A 12772-nucleotide genomic window follows, 5' to 3' on the forward strand; every position below is an offset into this window, starting at 1 on the left:
AGTGTGGAAGACTGGCTTTTGTTTGTTTATTTATAATTTTCCTTGCCTTTCCCGTGAGAAGATTATACATGCCCCCACCCCCATTGACAAGTGACCAGTAGTGCACCCCTGCGTCATGACAGTCAGACTTGGTCGTGTGACTTGATTCAAACAGTGGAATATGAGCAAGAATAACAAATGGCACATCTTTTTTTTTTTTTTTTTAAGATTTTATTTATTTCACAGAGAAAGAGACAGCCAGCGAGAGAGGGAACACAAGCAGGGGGAGGGGGAGAGGAAGAAGCAGGCTTCCAGCAGAGAAGCCTGATGTGGGGCTCGATCCCAGAATGCCGGGATCACAGGCAGATGCCTAAGGCAGACGCTTAACGACAGCCACCCAGGCGCCCCAACAAATGGCACATCTGAGCAGAAGCTGTAAAGATCACTGAATAGTTCAGTTATTGCTTCTTGTACCTCTGCCCCAAAATCTGGATCCTCAAATACAGAAAACATTTTGGACAGTGCCATAGAGTACAGACCATACTGACCTTCAATTGACATATAACATAAGCCAGAAAAAAAAAAAAAAATCTTTGTTGTAGTAGTCACTAGAATTTAGGAATTGTTTGATACCACAGAATTATCTGGCAAAAGCTAACCATACATTAATTGCTCCATAATTGGTATTGTGACTCAGAGGTGATTAAAGTCAAATAGATGAAAAACAGACAATATTTTTGAGACAGTTGTATTGACAAAGAATTGCTTGCCTAAACCCCTTTTTGAACAGGAAGGTCCATGCCTCACTGTTGTACCTTGAGTTTGTGCATGGAAGACAACTTTTCTTTTTGGTTCACAGGATTCTGAATGAAGACGAGCACCACTGGATGTACAGAGAGGAGAGAAATATCAGAAAGCCGCGAAGCAACTATTCTGAAGAGGAAGGACTGCGGATGTATTAATGTTTTCAAACAGTTTCTGCTCTTCTCCTAGGAGAATGATACATCCTGATTTGTTGACATTTGATTTACAATGCCATCTATGGGAAGAACTCATTTACCCATTCTACTGATTGTTAGGTGTGGCCAAGGAGCTTGCTTTGTTCAATGTACCATGGCCAAGTGGAAGCTTTAGGAGACATTTCATGGTTCGGCTCTTTCTCTGTTTTCCTACGCCTTGAAACTCAAATAAAGGCCACTACTTCAGTTGGATCCCTAAATAAAAAATATACAGTCAACATGTAATGGCACAAGATGTAAATCTTCGATTTGTAAGCTACTGAGATTTGGAGTTGTTTGTTACCACAGGAGAACCTAGCAAAGATTGGCTAATATAGAAATAAATTAGTTAGGGGAGAGCTTGAAATAATTCCTGGAAATAGCAAGCACTAAGTAAGTGTTTGCTATAATAATATCTCTTTACAACCCCAGTACTGTTCCAATAAATGTCTTTTTCCTTTAGCTACTTTTGTTCTTTGAAAATCAACACTCTCTACATATGATCAAAACATTCTGTTAAAAAATACAACCAATTAGCTGGTAACTATTTATAAGTTACTGTGTGATCCAAATATCATAAATGATTGACAATGTAATTACAAGCATGTCATCTTACAAGGTAACACAATGTGTAGCCTTTCAAACCAGGGCTATTGTTTCTATTGGATAATTTTTAATAAGCAGATAGTTGCCTGAAATGAAATTTCCTGATTTAGTAAGCAATACTTGGTTCTGATTTTAAAAGGGATGGGAGGAAACATCAATGGAGAACATTATAATGTGGGCAAGCTGACAAAAAGCTCAATTTGAAGTCATAGAAACATCATTAAAACCAACTGTTTGACCATCAGTGTAGATAAAAGTAATTCCATTATATTCATAAAGATCTGTCAAATTTTCCCAACAAAACAATGCTTATAAGTAAAATGTTCAAATCTTTGAATTTCAGGATTAAGTTTAGACATACAAGTTGGATTCTTCTTATGCCTGTAATTTGTCGTCATACTTACACTGAGTTATACTGACCAAAATTTACCATTGTTAAATTCTCAAAATATAAAATCTCACATTTGAGTTAAATTCTCTTTCCTTAAGAAAGATGGGAATTAAATATTGTTTTATTGAGGGGCGCCTGGGTGGCACAGCGGTTAAGCGTCTGCCTTCGGCTCAGGGCGTGATCCCGGCGTTACGGGATCGACCCACGTCAGGCTCCTCTGCTATGAGCCTGCTTCTTCCTCTCCCACTCCCCCTGGCTTGCGTTCCCTCTCTCGCTGGCTGTCTCTATCTCTGTCAAATAAATAAATAAAATCTTTAAAAAAAAAAAAATAAATAAATAAATAAATATTGTTTTATTGAATATGCCAATTAACTGAACTGCACATTTTCTATAAATTATCATTTTAAAAAATGCAGTATGCCTTAATCCTGATACTGCCTATGTATTATTCTTTATGAAGTCTCTTTCTTTTCTTGACACAAGGATATCATCACTATTAATTATTATAATATGGTTACATACACATAAGATGTGTAGAAAATTGGTACAAATCTGTAGCACAAAAAGTTTATCACATATAACAAATAGTGCTTTTTAAGGAAACAAACCACTGCCATCACCAACCCATCTTTGAGCTTCTTAAGCAGCTAATATAAGCAAGCTATTGTCTGGGTGTTGGGGGTGAGAAAAATAGAAGACATAATCTTTGCTTTTAATACATTTATTATCTAGTACACGTCATAGAAGGAGGAACTCACAGGACCACACAATTTCATTCCCTTCCACTCAAGCCACAGGAGTAGCCAGCTCCATTGACAGTGTTGTTCTACTCCTCATCACCCAGTCACTTCTGACCTATCGTACAGTGGATTTCACCTCTATTTCTCCCTTGAAGCTGTTCTCACCAGTTAGACCACACTGTTGCTAAATCCAGTAGACACTTCCCAATTCTTACCCTTATAGCTATGGCCACTATTAACCACTTGCTCTCCTTGGAATGCTCTGGAATTCTAGGCCTCCGTGGTATCATGTTCTTCATCTTCCTTTCTCTCAATGGTAACTCTCCGTTCATCCTCTGAGCTTCGTTCCCTGACATTCTTTAATTTTTGTGCTACATAGGCTAATTTATGTCTTTTTATCTTCTCACACATTCTCATCCACCCTGTGATTTACATTTCCACTTCTATACTAATGAATCTCAGATAAATATGTCCAGTCCAAATCTCTTTCTGAATTACAGGCACAGACCTCTACCTGGATGTCCCACAGACACCTCAAACTAAACACGTCAGAATAAAGTCCAAACCCTTTAAAATGGCTTATTCTTGCTTCTAAATTTAATTCCCTAATACATCATGTTTTCTCTCATCCCTGGGCTTTTGCTAATGCCAGTACCCTCAACCCTTCTTGACCCATTTTATCTGACCTAATCTGCCTATCAAATTTTAATTCCTCCACAAGCCTTCACTTGGACTCCAAAGCACAAATTTGGGACCCTCATAGGTACTCCCATCACATGTATCATAATGCCCTGTACCCTTCATTAGACTGTGGGCCTTGTGAGAGTATGTCCGTGTTGCTCTACATTGTCTCCAGGGCCTGACACGTGGCTGCTACGTGGGAGCTTTTCTACCATGTGCAGTGTAGGAGACTGGTTAGGGCTAAAGCTCCAAAGCAAACAGCCTGGCTTCAAGTCCTGATTCTGCCATGTATTACCTATGTAGCTTTATTTTTTTAAGCTTTTATTTACTTATTTGAGAAGAAGAAAGAGAGAGAGGAAGCACAAACAGAGGTAGGGAGAGGGGCAGAGGTAGAGGGGGAAGCAGACTCCCCGGCTGAGCAGGGAGCCTGATGCAGGTCTCGAACCCAGGACCCTGGGATCATGACCTGAGCTGAAGGCAGATAGCTTAAATGACTATGCCACCCAGGCGCCCCTTACCTATGTAACTTTAGACGAGCTATTGAGTATCTTGGTACAGATCATGGGTATAATAGCTTGTTTCATGGAATTATTATGAGAATAAAATTAGTTTACAAATCTTTACAAAGTGTGCAAAATAAGTGCTTAACACATAAGAAGTGCTAAATAAATATTAGTTACTATTTTCAGTTGAAAATTATTTGTATTGTGTTCTTGCTGTCCCTATCCATCAACAAATTCACCATAAACTATTTTAATGCTGAGCACTGGCCTAGGAAGACAGTGCAATCTAACTAGAACGTAATTGATTAACTACAGCAGCCACTTTACAATGCATGCAGAGTAGGGAGGAGTGAATTTTACAGCCTCTTTCATGTCCTCTTTGCCTAAATCCTGCAAGAAAAGACCTGATTGGTTAGAACCCACACCTGACTGGACCACACTTGCTCTAATAGGACTCTCAACCTTCCGTAAGACCAGCTGGGGAATGTGATGTGCTCTGGATTTGTAGCATCTACTCTCTTAAACTACCTTCTTCCAACTGAATAGTCAGAGGGGAAAAAAGGCGATCTCACTTAGACTTTGACTATAAGCCACGCATTCCAGTGTAGCCTTGGACCAGAATTCTCCTTTTGGGAATCAGGTGCCCACATAGCAATTAAAGTCCTCTGATTCACATTGTGCACCTGTTTCTGCATTTATTACACAAAGTGACTTGGGAAACTGACAGGGCAAGATTCTAGCCTTCCCATGGTCCTGACTGAGCACCATCATAAAAAAGAAAAGTGACAGTTATATCCCTAACACATGCAAGTGTCCACCAGGGACACCAGACTAGGGATAGTAGATTACCTGGAGCTGGTCCTGTCCCAGATCTAGAAAATACAAAGGTGAGTAGGTCAGCCCTGCTTTCAGAGAATGTGGGCAATCTGCCAAGGGGGGTGGGTATGTGTAATACACTATAGAAAGTGTTTTAATAGGGATGTATGCGTACATAGGTAGGTATGAGGGAGTGGTCAGCTCTCCTTGAGAAAGTCAGGAAAAGTTTCAAAGGAAAAGGCACTGAGGATTTTTCAACATTTAGAAAAGGAGGCAAATGCTCTCAAAGGAAGCACGTGCAAAGCCACAGAAAGGTCACACAGCAGGCCGGATTTGAAGAAATAGAAGGAATTCCATCTGTCTTTGGGGTAGAAGCAGTGAGGGGACTGGCTATCGGTGATACTGGAGAAGTAGGCAAGGGCCACATAGATCATGGAGGACCGCCTCTGGTAGGACTTGATGGTATAATGGATGAAGATGTCAGCAGAGAGCTTGATGTAGCTCTGTGTTCGTTTCAGTACAATCCTTCAGAGGGAATGTGGTCTAAGGAAGGAAGTGCACTCTTCCCAGCATGAAATTTGTTTCCAGAATATGAACTGAACGTTGAAAGTATACAGCCGAAACTTCCTTAGAGGGAAGATAAAGATATTAATTCATGTTGCCATAACCACGAGCAATAACTTAAAGACAGAGTACTCTGAACACAATTCTAATTTGATTGCCCCCTAAAAATGAAATGAACCTAACTAGCAAAACAGAGACAATTTCAAATCCTTAAAATTAGAAATGAGCTCATGTTTAAGTTCAATTTTATAGTCTTTTTTATGTGGGTTTCAGAAAATCTAGTAGATTCAATAAAATAAAATATCCCAGACACCTGGTATAATTAAAGCAAGTGAACCAAGCGGTAAAAATATCTCTGATTGAGGCTATGTTTGATGTCTAGCCAGAAAGACTACAGATTCTGTGACTCTGGAGTCTGAAATAAATATATTGGCTGGAGTGTGGACAGAACAGAAATACATTAATTATTTCTTACGGGTCAGAAAGTCACTACCCTATTTTATAAGGACTAAGAAGGCCAGCAGGTTTTTCACTGGCTCCTTAAATAGGTCAAACTATGTATCCTCCTCCATTTATCCTGTGAAATATCCGGAGGAAAACTAATTTGAGGAGAGCCCCCAAATGCTCTCCCATTTCCTTTTCATTCACTAGGATAAACTGATCTACCATATAAATTGTCTTTGGCTTGTTGGCCATGTCTACAAGAAATTGCTTGCAGTTTTCCATGCTAGTTCCTTGTAAATGATTCTTAATTGCAAAATCTTCATTGTCCGTCACTTAAAATGTCACCTTTCACTTACACACCACGAGGGTGTTAAATTCTAGTAAGGGCTACAGTTAGCAGATAAGACTGTTTTGAAAAAGTATTTTTAAAAGCTTAAGTTCATTAAGAACCAATTTTTCCTTCCCAATGCAGGAGGACAAGTGACAGGAACTGCAGAACAGCCATCACTGTAAGGTGTTTATAACTTACAACTTTTACACACTGTGATTCTGCCTCCAATGCACAGTTTCCATAGCAACTACCGTATCATCTGATCCTACAGATATTTTTAAGATGCAGATAAATTTTTTAAGAAAATGGATCAGGATCTCAAGGTAAATTGATTCCCTAAATCTACTCTGTTCCCAGTGACACCAGCAAGAGTCTATTTTTGACAGAAAATGTGCTAAAGTATGTCTGTGTATATTCTATTTACTGACCTTACGGGTTACTGAAATTAACGTTCAAGTTTATTTAAGTAAGCATTTTTACTTTTTCATAGTTAACAGCTTAATTGAGATATACTTAAAATACAGCAAACTACAAATAGTTAAAGTGCAAAATCTGTTAAGTTTTATACATGAATACATTGTGAAACCATCACATCTAGGTGGTGAACACATCCCTCACCCTGAAAGTTTCCTACTGTCCTCTGTGATCCCTCACTCTCTCCTCTGCCCAGTCCCCCACCATTCCCAGGGAACCACTGGTCTGCTTTACCATCAATTAGTTGACATTTTCTAGAAATTTTAGTAAAGGAAATCAAATAATATGTACTATCTGTTGTCTTCATTATTGCTCAGCATAATTATTTTTAGATTTATCCGTGTTTTAGTTTGTATCAATAGTTCATTTGTTCCCTTTTATTGCTGAGTAGTATTCCATTGCACACATAGACCATAATTTCTTCATCCATTCACTAGTTGATGGACATTTGCCTTGTTTCTAGTTTGACACTATTACGGAAAAAGTGGTCATGAACATTCATGTGTAGCCTTTTCTCTTGCAGAATTACCTAGGAATGAAATGTCTGAATCATAAAGTAGGCAATGTTAATTTTTAAGAAACTGTCGATTTTTTTTTCCTAAAGAATTTGTTCCATTTTACATTCCCACTAGCAGTGATGAGAATTCCAATCGCTATCTTTGCTAACACTTAGTATAATCAACTTTTTTCATTTTTCAATCATTCCATTCTAATAGGTCAGGCTGGCATAGTATTTTCATTTAATTTGCTCTTTCCTGATGACTATGACGTCGAACATATTTCCATGTGTTTATATGCCATAAATATAACTTCTTTGATAAATTATCTGTTTAAATATTTTGCCCATTTAAAAAATTGGATTATTTTGCAATAGATGCAAGTAAATAGATACAAGTCCTTTGTGATATATAAGATTTGTAAATATTATGTTCCAGTCTGTTGCTTGCCCTTTCATTCTTTTAATGGTTTCTTTCAAAAAGCAGAAATTTTTAATTTTGATGAAATTCAAAGGAATTTTATTATTATTTAAAAACAATTAACTTCTTTTATGGATCATCCTTTTGGTGTGTGTCTAAGAAATCTTTGGCAAACTCGAGTTCAAAAATCTTCTCCTACATTTCCTCCAGTTTTATAGTGTTAAGGACTTATATTTAGATCTGTGATAAATTTTGGGTTAATTTTTGTGTTTAGTGCTATAAATTATTCTCCAAATTCAGGATTAGTAGAATTTCACAAATTTTATATGCTGTGTTTTCATTCAGCTCAAAACACTTTTAAATTTTTCTTTTGAGTTCTTCTTTGTATCTTGAAGCTCTGACATTAGGTACGCAAACATTTAGAATTGTTGTTTTCTGGATGAATTGTCTTCTTTTTCATTATGAAATGACCTTCTTTATCACTGATAGTAGTCTTTACTCTGGAATCTTATCTGATATTAATACAGCCACTACAGGTGGCTTTTGATTAATATTAGTACGGTATGTCTTTCTCAACCCTTACTTTTTAATATGTTTTTGTCTTTATATTTAAAGTAAGCTTCTTGGGGCACTTGAGTGGCTCAGTCATTAAGCGTCTGCCTTTGGTTCAGGGCATGATCCCAGTGTCCTGGGATCGAGCCCCACATCAGGCTCCTCTGCTGGGAGCCTGCGTCTTCCTCTCCCACTCTCCCTGCCTGTGTTCCCTCACTCACTGGCTGTCTCTCTCTCCGTCAAATAAATAGATAAAATCTTTTAAAAAATTAAAAAAAATAAAGTAAGTAAAGTGAGCATCATACAGGAAAGGTCTTGCTTTTGCATCCGCTCTAAAAGTCTCTGTCTTTTAATTGGAGTGGGTTTTGGTTTGGTGTTTTGTTTTGTTTGCCATTACATTTGTCTTACTTTTCTGTGGCTGCATAATAAATTATTACCAGAAATTTAGTAGGTTTAAACAACACCCATTCATTATCTCCCAGATCTATAAGTCAGAAGTCCAGGTGTACTCAGATAGGCTCTCTGCTTAGGCTCACAAGGCGAAAATCCAGGGGTTGGCCATGTTGGGCTTTTATCTAGAGGCTCTTTCAAATAATTTGCTTCCAGCTCATTTAAATTGTCAGAATTCAATTGATTGTGATTGTAGAGTCCCATTCCCTTGCTGGCTGTCAGCCAAGGGCTCCTTTCAGCTACCAGAGGCTTCCCAGGGTCCTTATCATATGACCCCCTCAATCTTCAAGTCTCCATTGGTACACTGAATTTTTCTCTTGCTTTGAATCTCTCTGAATTCTCACTTGCTCCCAACAGAAAAATCTGGCTGCTTTTAAAGAGTTCAGTGATTGGGTTGGACCTACCTAGATAATCTCTTTTGCCCTATAATTTCATCTAACCACTGCTTGATATCTCATCATATTCACAGTCCCAGGGATTAGGGAGGGAAATCTTGTGGGGCCCTTTTAGGATTTTGCTTACCACAACCATTAATATGATCATTGATATAGTCAGATTTAAGTCTATAATTTTGTAATTTGTTTTCTTTCTGTTCCACTTGTTCTTTCTTTTTTTTCCTTTTCTTTTCTTTCTTCTGTATTGAGTATATTATTATTCCCTTTTATCTCTTTTGTTAGGTCTTCAGCTATAATTCTTGTCTTATTATTTTAATGTTTGCTTTGGGGTTTATCATAGAAATTTTTGATTTTTGATTTTTCAAGTGATATTATACCACTTCATAGAAGAGTATAATAATGTGATGATAGTATACTTTCATTTCTTCTCTCCTGGTCATGTGTTATTGTTGTCACACATTGTACCTGTATATTTTATATAAGTGCTCACTACAGGTCTACTATTTTTGTTTAAATAAAATAGTTAACTATCATTTAATGGTTTTTAAATAATAATAAAATAACTCGCATATTGACCCACAGGGCTAACATTTCCAGGACTTTTCATATTCTATTGCATAGATCCATATTTTCATGTGGTATTATTTTCCTTGTAAGAGATTACCTTTGCCATTTCTTACAGCGTGGGTCTGTTGGCAATGAATTCTTATGGATTTTATAGGTCTGAAAAACTTCGTATCACGAAATATATTTTCAGTGGGTGTAGAATTCCAGGTTTTGTCCCTCCTCCTTTCAATACTCTAAAGATGCTGCCCCATTCTCTTTTGTTTACATTGTTCTCAACAAAAAATCAGTTGTCACGCTTATCTCTCACTCCTTTGCATGTGATGTGTCTTTTTTCTCTGGCTATTTTTAAGATTTTCTCTTTATCCCTTGTTTTGAGTAACTTGACTATGATGTGCTTTTCTGTAGTTTTCTTCATGTTTCTTATGCTTGGGTTTCACCGCGCTCCTTTAAACTCTGTGTTTAGTAACATTGTATGTTTACTATACATCATTTTAAAACATTTTTAAAACCCTGTGTGTCTATAATTTTCATCAAATTTGGAAATTATTTGTCTATCATTTCTTTGAACGTATTTCCCCTTACACATTCTTTCATGGTGTCTAATCACACGTGCTTTAGACTGTGTGAGATTGGCCCAGAGCTCTCATGTCTTTTCCTTCAATGTGTTTAATCTGGAAAGCTTTAGTTACGATGTCTTTAAGTTTACTAATATTTTCTTCTACAATGCCTAATCTATTATTAATTTCATCCAGTTAATTTTTCTCAGTCACTGAAGTTTGATTTTGTGGTTCTTTTACAATTCATACAAATACATATATTCAACCATGTCTTTACTTAACCTGTTAAATCTCTCCTATAGTTTCCTGAACATGTCAAATACAGTTATAATAACTATTTCAAGGTTCTTATTTGCTAATTCTAACATCTGTGTTAGTTCTGGGTTGATTTCAATTGATTGATTTTTCTCCTCATTATGGGTTGTATTTTCTTGCTTCTTTGCATGCCTGTAATTTTTTATTGGATGCCAGACGTCGTGAATTTTGCCTTGTTGAGAGCTGAGTATTTTTGCATTTCTATAAATACCTTGAGTTTTATTTCTGGTATGCAGTTAAGTTACTTGGAAACATTTTCATCCTTGCTTTGAAGATTTGTTAGGTGGGATCAGAGCGGTGTTTAGTCTAGGGCTCATTATTTCCCATTGCTGAAGCATGACCCTTCTGAGTACTCTATATAGTGTCCTGTAAATTATCCATTTTTCCAGTCTGGCTGTGGTAATAGGCATCATTCTAAGCCCTGTGTGGGCTTCTCCTACTTTTCCTTCTAAAGTTTTCATTGGGTTACTCTCCCGGTCCTGGTTAGTTTCTTCAGATACATGTGCTGATCAGTACTCAACTGAATACTAAAGGAGAACCCAATGCAGATTTCAAGAGCGTCCTTGCTGTGTAGCTTTCCCCTCATGGTTCTCAGCACTATAGCCACTTTGGTCTCAGTAAAGTGTCAGTTGCATCTCCTCAACTAAAGGATTCTATCAGGTTCAGTCTGGGCTCCCTCTCCCTGTGCCAGAGCTGGGAAACACTCTTATGACCATAAGTTGGGCAATCATAGTGTCACCGTGTTTATTTCCTGTCTCTTAGGATTCACTATCCTTAGAAGCCTAATACCCAATATCTTGAAAAACACTTTTTCCCCCCAAAATTGCTTCAGGCAGGAGGGGAACCCTTACTCCATCTTGTTTCAGAGTAGTTACATAAATATACATTTTAAAAGTCTAATAACATTAACTCTTCAAAGTACGAAAAGCATATGTGATTCTAGAGATATAGTTCAACTGAAATAACTAAAGAATACTGATATCACAGAAACTGTCTTAGCTATGATGATAAGAATTTGTGCTTGTTCAACTCAAGTGTAACGACATTTATATGTTGTTTTATCTAGAGAGATGAATATCACTCAGAGCTGAGGTTGTGCTGAATTTGACATTTACCACAGATGCAAAAATAGTGAATTATAAAATTCTGCTCTTCACATGTTCAACAGAAGCCAGATCTTGCCAAATTACCTGAAAATTGACTCCATCCAGATAGAAAAGGTTTTCTGTAGTCACCACATAGATCCAAGCGCATAAGTCCATTATACTCAGTCACTGATGTTCACCATAATAGGGGTAAAATTCTACAGATTTACCCAATTGATAAGTAAAGAAATTATAAAAACAAAACTTGTCATGATTCAATACTTGGGGATATAGCACAGTTTGTGCACACTTTCTACTGGTTTATAGACATTTGGATTTTTTCCAGAGGTTGGCTATTATAAAAAATGGTGCAATTTACACTCTGCCTATGTTCCCTGGTACATACACATGGACACATATCCCTTTAGGGTACATATTCAGGAGTAGAATTCCTGAGTCATGTGGCAAGTATATCTTAGATTTACTAGATGATGCCAAACAGGCTTTACCAATTTAGACTTCATCAGCAGTGAATGAGGATCACTTTCTGTTCACATCTATACCTACATTTAGTGTTTTTCTCTTCTCAGTTTTCTTTTTAAGAAGCAGGAGAAAAATAATAAAGGTTATATTCATTCTTTCTTCCATACATTTTCTCATTACATCTAGTTTTTTCTTACTTTTTGGGTGCTTTGGCTTCAAATATAAAGACAATTTGACCCTCACTTTCATTAGAGGTACCACAGACTAAGGGATACAGAATTGGTGTAAAATATAAAAGTTAAGATTCAATTTTGTGCTAAAATAGAAGTTCAAACTAAGATCAATCTATTTGTAATCACACCATAGAATGATAAATAATTATCAAAAACATTCAGTTGGCTGATGAGGAATCTTTAGTTAGCCCAAAGTTTACAGTTTATGATTAGGTAAAATACATGTATCTGGAGTGTGAAAGTGTGTGTGTGTGTGTGTGTGTGTGTGTGTGTGCTATAAGTATAAGGAGACAGAGGAAGAGAGACATTTTTTTAAGGAAAAATAAGGAAGCCAGTAAGTCCAACTTCCTGAAAGTTCCCTTAAGAGGATCAAGTCTAGGATTGATGAGAGGGATCAGAAAACTTTGATGGTAAAAGGCTAGATAGTAAATAGTCCAGGCTTTGTGGACCATAAGTTTTCCATCTCAACTACTCGACTCTGCCCTTGTAGTAAAAGTAGCACAGACAATATGTAAACAAATGAGTGCAACCATGCTTCAACCAAACTTTATTTACAAGAACAAGCTGTAGACCTGATTTGGTCTAAGGGCCATGGTTTGTGAATCCCTGCTAAGGACTGAAAACTTTGAGTCAAATGATCTATGGAGACTCTGTTTGTGTAAGTTAGTATCAGTTATTTTATAGTTCAGTG

This window comes from Ailuropoda melanoleuca, chromosome 9 (genome assembly GCF_002007445.2).
Source record: "Ailuropoda melanoleuca isolate Jingjing chromosome 9, ASM200744v2, whole genome shotgun sequence".
Lineage (NCBI taxonomy): Eukaryota > Metazoa > Chordata > Mammalia > Carnivora > Ursidae > Ailuropoda > Ailuropoda melanoleuca.